Here is a 6418-nt window from a genome sequence, read left to right as displayed (position 1 = left end):
TTAAACTCAGTCCCTGAAAAACAGACATAATCTGGTTACATCAGGTGGTAAACTGTGTCTGTGAAGGCAGTTTAGTTCTTGTTAACACCCCTCAGAGATGATCGGATTTGTTGTTCATTTAATGTCAGTTGAAGAAACATTTAATTATTTATAATAAAACTCACAGCATCTTCATCCATCTGTGTTTTGTTTCCTGTAAAGACACAAACAGTCAACTCTAACATTCACTTGAAAACTTATAGAAGTTTTATTTGTAAATGTTCTCACCTCTAGTTCTCTTCCATCTGATGAAAAACAAAACAACTATCAAGAGTGAGACGAAGCCCACAGCTGGAATGATGAACCACTGGATCGCTGGCAAAAGGAGAAAAACAAAAAGCCTCTAAAGCATTTTCTAGTTTAAAATATGGAAAATGTGGCTAAAGTGGCTGCTGTGTTTAAAAAGACAGCTGGTATAATGTCAGAGACATTCACTTTATTCACATTATGTGAACCAAAGTCAGTGTATTTGTATCCACAAAAAAAAGAAAATCCCATGAACAGAAAGGTTTGAGTTCAGACCTGTGATTTTACTGACAGCGATTAAATAAATATATCCCCACCCACAGCCATGATATCCAGAAACAGATATTTATGTTTAATATTTATTTTTAATACAAAAGTGAAAACATGTTCAGACCAAAAGTTTCCATCTTATGTTTCCTGTAGGATACATGTCTGACTGTCACTCAGCTAAATGTACATAAATGTAATTAAACATCTGATATAAAAATATAAAGTCCAAAATAGAAACATAAAAAGTAAAATATATGTTACAGTATATTTTTAACTTTTCATTTGCAGTCACATGGTTGAGTTACCATGTTGTGAATCTGCAGATGATTTGTTGTTTGGTGTCGTGTTTTCACTTTCCACAGTTTTTGCTGTTGTATCATCTGAAATTAGAAGTTAAAAAAAGAGAGAAAGTATTTTTCATGTGCAGTAAATCACATTAAAAGGCCACTTTGAACTGAAAAATAAATAAATATTTCTGGTCAACTTTGTTTTAGTAACATCACCTGATTTTAGAAGCGTCTTAATTGTTGTGGTTGTTTCAGTTTTTCTGGCTGGTTTCTTTGTTGTTTTTGTGTCACCTGAATAAATGAAACAACACAACAAAACTTTTCCATGTTTTTCATCTGTTGTAACTTCAAGCTTCAGCTGATTTTAGTCGTATTAAATAGTTGATCATGATCTCACCTGTTTCCTCACCTGAGGTCTGACGGCTGAAGGTAAACAGCTGCACTTCTCCTGTTTCAGTATCAGTCACTTCACACTTCAGTGTTTTATGACGTGATGAGTATAAATAATTATTCTTCAGAACAGACACAGTGGCAGCGCAGTGAGTCTGTGAAGTCACTAATTGTTTGTTCTCTTTGTCCACATCTCGACCTGTAAGCAGCCACTTCACTGTGTGATGACACTGTTCATATGTCAGCACAGAGCAGCTTAACTTCAGCGTATCAGTGTCCTTATGTTCAGTCACTGGTGAACATAATGTAACAATGTGAGACACAAAAACGTGTATTAGGACACTTTAACTGATTATTGTTTAATTATTATAAATATAATTAATGTGTTTTTGTTCCAAGAAGAGTTTGAGCTAAAACTATTTTGATGTAAATACTCACAGGTAATAACAGAGAGACGAGCCAAAGACTGATGAACCTGAGTGTGTTTAGATGGTGTTTCTTTGACTTCGTATTGTTGACAGTAATAAAAACCAACATCCTCGACTGTGAGCTTCTTTATGAGCAGAGAACAGTTCACTGTAACTCTCAGTCTGTCTGATTGAGTTTTGGCTTTTTCACCAATCTGTCCAAGTGTGATCAGCTCTACTGTTGTTGGTTTGTTTCTTGAAACAAAGGTCCACGTAGTCCCATCACAGTTATTCTGCTCATCTATCACATTCAGACAAGGCAGAGTGACGTCATCTCCAACTTTCATAAACATGGAGGCTTCAGTTACAGATACTGTTGAGAAGATTAAAGAGAAATAGGAAAAATAAATTAGAATACAGCAGTTTTACAGTCAGAGTGAAGATCATTTCAGACACAAGTTTATAAACAGAGCACGATCAGCTGTCTTATTTACTGTAAAGGTTATTGACTGTAATGATATTGATAATATTTAGTTTTACTGCTATTAAAATGTTTCCTGTATTCTTACCTGCGATCTGAATCATGAGCATCAGACATGAAAACATTTGAATCCATCTGAATTCATCCATCGTGCTTCTCTGTCTCACTTCTTTCTTGTTCTCGATCTCGACTGTCACACCCTCTGAACTGATGACTCTTTAAGACTGTTTGTACTTCCTGTTATTTGTCAGACGTCACATCCTCACTGCAACTTTAGTAATTATCAGTTCTTTCCCTTTTTTGTTGATGTTCATGTTTCATAGAGAGGTTCATCAGCTATTTACATCTCTGATATTCATGAATGCATTTTTAAAAAAGAAAAACTATTGTAAAGAGAAATGATGAGAAGACTCAGCAGGTGGGCATTGTGTCTATTTGTGACAATGACGTGTTCTACACCATGAAAATAAAAAGATGACTGACGACGATGAAGGTGTGAAGATTGTTAGTAAAGATAAATGTTTCCATCCTTTGTTTTAACAGAGCTTGTTAGAAAACAGACAGCACGTAAGAACAAACAGTCGAAGCATCAAACTCCTACATGCAGGCTGATGTCTAAGAGATGAAGATATCCAACTGCAGCTATAGAAAATACAGCAGATATTTTAGTGGACTGAGACCCTCCTCTTCCTCATTGTTAACATGAAGCAATTTCTTTCTGAGAGCTGAAGAGGAAGTGTTTGTGTAAGAGTGAAGGAACTGCAGCAGCAGCAGAGCTCCGAACGTTTGACTGTGTAAAAATAACCAGATAAACATCAGAAGCACAAATGATTAAAACACTGATGAAGCCTCTGTTTTGGACCCATTTTCTCATTTTTCAGTTTGTCCATCTTTGACTCGTCTTGTTTGACCGAAATGCATCTTTGCGTTAAAGGATGCACCTGTTCAACCACTAAATGGATCTCTCTCTTCTCTCTCCTCTCTTCCACAAAGGAGTTTGGGGAATTACAATATCCTCTGATCATGGTGTACTCAGGGTATTTGATATTTTATGAGTCACAGTCAGGAGGATGCAGGAGAGAAAATGAGGAGGCACAAATGAGAGTAATGAGAAATTCCCTGGGAGAAGGTGGTTCAGGTGTGATTAACAGGTGACTGTACACAAAGTGACAGACTGAGGACCTCTGGTGGACAGAAAAGGGTACTACATGAAAAAAGAGCTCAGCCCTAAACTGTGAAAATTAATTATTTATTTTGCATAAAAACAGTTTCACCTGCAGCAAACACTGAAACTGGATAGAAATTTGTTTTAATATTGAGATCAAATTATCATAAACAAAACAGAATATTTATACAGATTCTAAAGATCATTAAAGACACGTTATAAAACACATACTGGACAAAATACAACACAATTTGGACATTAAAAACATCTTTAATCAGACTAAAACATAAGTACTGTGAAACACACACACACACACACACACACACACACACACACACACACACACACACACACACACACACACACACACACACACACAATTGGTTTAAATGACTGCATTCAGCGAGATATGGTCTTAACAAGTAATAACCCAGCATTAGTGCAGCCACCTGGCTTCAGCTGCTTTTCATTATGTTAGATCCCAGGATGAACCTGGTCATGAATTTGTCATGCTGCAGTGTCCAGTCAGAGGCGAGCAGACGCCAGAGTATCCGACAGCCATCATTCAGTCACAGAAAGGCTGACAGCGCTGACACTTCTGACAGCTCTGAATACATTAACATAGACATAACATAGCAGTCAAAATGGACTCATCATATTTAAGATATTTAACGTGTAAAACCAGATGAGATGATACTGATAACATAACAGCAAGTTATTGATCAGTGCAGTCTGATAGAAACAGCTGAGTCTCCCACATTTTCATAGTTGACTGGAACATCTTCATCTCTATCATAATGTACCTGTCAAATAAATTATTATTAGTCCTTTATTTATCCAGGTAAAAATCTCATTGACATTAACATCTAATTTCCAAGAGAGACCTGGCATCATGGCAGCAAAAGTCAAAAGTACCTGCATCACATAATTACATAACAATTAAAAAAACAATATTCCTACAAACATGTGAGAAATATACAACAACAGATCATTAAGAGCGACATTAAAAACAATCACACTGACTAAAAGAGTTATTCTCTCCTTTCTTTAAGATGGACTTACAACGTAACCGTTTCTAAAAGTTTTAGTTCGTTCTGCAGATTGTTCCAGGAAACAGGGGCAGCAAATTTAAAAGGCTTTTTTCCTACTTCTGTTCTGATTTTTGGGAAAATCAATTGTATGATATTGTGGGAACGATAGTGGCTGCTATTATAATGTACCTGTCAAATAAATAGAAACAAGATAAAATTGTCACAGCCAGGCGGATCAGCTGCACGCTGATCAGCACGCTCTATCTGTTTCTCCCTCTCTTCCTCTGTCTCTCCTCTTCTCTCTCGCCGGGGCGGAACTCACTGTGGGTTCACGCCCTCGGGAGATGAGACACCTGGGTCTCATTAAGTTTTTAGAAAAAAAATGGAATGACTTTTAAAAGGGGTACAATGTGTTTAATAAGTTTAAAAGAGCATTTGCATTATATATGATTTATTCTTACAAGTATCCTGTTTATTATGAAGCGCTCACGATTGTAAAAGCCACTGAATGTGGTTGTGATCAGAGCTGGACTGTGAGAATTTGTAATGGAAAGTACAAGAAGTTTGTAGAAGTGTGTATGTATGAACTGGAGTATCTGCTCGAAATCCACCGAGCAGCTGCTCACTTTAGTCTTAGTTCCAGATCCCTCGCCATCGTGGAGATGCTCGCTGACCTCTCTGCATTCCTTCATACATAACTGGTATGATCTGGTCCAATTTCAAATACTGTTCCAGATCATTTTCTAATAACTTCATTTCATTGTCTCAGCCACAGATGATAACTGGAGACAGACAAAGCTATAAATAAAGCTACAGTAAAATCAGCTGGTGGCCTATTGAAACCATGTCCTCCACCCTCTGGAAACATGGGACCACAGAGCTCATAGAAGCAGCATAAAAATGACGTCTACAGTGAGTCTGAGTTTGACAATGAAACAACGTCCACAACCAAATTTGGACTATAAACAGCCCGTACACGGAGACCCTACAGATGTCAACACTTGACGTTTAGTAGACATCAGAAAAAAAACGTCGCCTGACGTTCCAAAACAACCCTTCAGTGGACTGACGTGTACAAGACGTCACTCTGACGTCACCTTGCGCAGTGGGGTGCGTCGCGTTTTGTTAATTCGTGATTTGTTGTTCAAATTCTTTTGCTTTGCATCCCGCTGGTTTTCTTTCAGTGTGTCAGCTGCTGGGACAAGCTTAACAACTTTATCACAAATATTTAATAATAATTTCAGTGATTTAAAGGCAGATGACAGCATCAATGATCCACTTTCCCAAGACAAACCCTCACATGTGGGGTTCAAACCAACAACCTTTCACTTATAAACTTCTGACTCTCAGTCCTCTGCTGAACCACATTTAGCTCAACAAATTCAAAATCATCTGTGAAATGTTGTTTACAGCATCAGAAACAAACATTTAGAAGTTTTTGTTCTGTTGGATTATTGAGTTTTGTACTCACTGTGTTTTCATCCATCTGTGTTTTCTTCCCTAAAATGAGAAAAAAAAGTCAATTTAATATTAAAGTGAAAATTCAAAATCATTCAAACTTCTCATGATTAAATTTACCTTTAGTTTTTGTCCACATGTTGACTGTCACAGCTGTTATTAAAAGTGCTGCCAATCCCACAGAGACAATTATGAACCTCAAAGATACAAAATCTGAAAAAAGTGAATCAAAACTTCTAATTATTCACATGACTTCTTTGCAGTTTTCTGTTTAAATTATTTAAATTATTTATTATGTAATATTTAAATGTAAAGTACACAGTAAAGTTAAACACCTGAAAGTTTGAGGGACTCAAATTCAAAAGCATTTTCTAGTTTAAAATATGGAAAAAGGCTAAAGATGGCTGCCATGTTTACACAGTCAGCTGGTGAAAAGTTATATGAAGAGGAAAATACAGACGCACATAATCAGAGACATTTGCTTTCATTCACATTATGTGAACCAAAGTCAGTTATTCCTGTCTAAATATCTGATGAACAGAAACGTTTGAGTTCAGACGTGTGATTTTTCTCACAGACAGTGATTAAATAAATAAATATATCTCCACCCACAGCCATGATACTCAGAGACAAATATTTATGTT

At 36.6% G+C, this 6418-nt stretch overlaps 1 long non-coding RNA gene across 1 annotated transcript; it reads right to left on the bottom strand.

Moving 5' to 3' along the window:
* Window positions 1-854: 854 nt before the first annotated feature.
* LOC143412745 (uncharacterized) lies at window positions 855-1404 on the bottom strand. Its single transcript, XR_013093289.1, has 3 exons — window positions 1252-1404; window positions 1059-1133; window positions 855-935 (listed from the first exon to the last, which is right to left on the bottom strand). It is a non-coding gene; the product is annotated as an uncharacterized LOC143412745 (long non-coding RNA).
* Window positions 1405-6418: the final 5014 nt, after the last annotated feature.

This window comes from Maylandia zebra, linkage group LG15 (assembly GCF_041146795.1).
Source record: "Maylandia zebra isolate NMK-2024a linkage group LG15, Mzebra_GT3a, whole genome shotgun sequence".
Taxonomy (NCBI): domain Eukaryota; kingdom Metazoa; phylum Chordata; class Actinopteri; order Cichliformes; family Cichlidae; genus Maylandia; species Maylandia zebra.
This window is presented reverse-complemented; position numbering and strand designations above follow the sequence as displayed.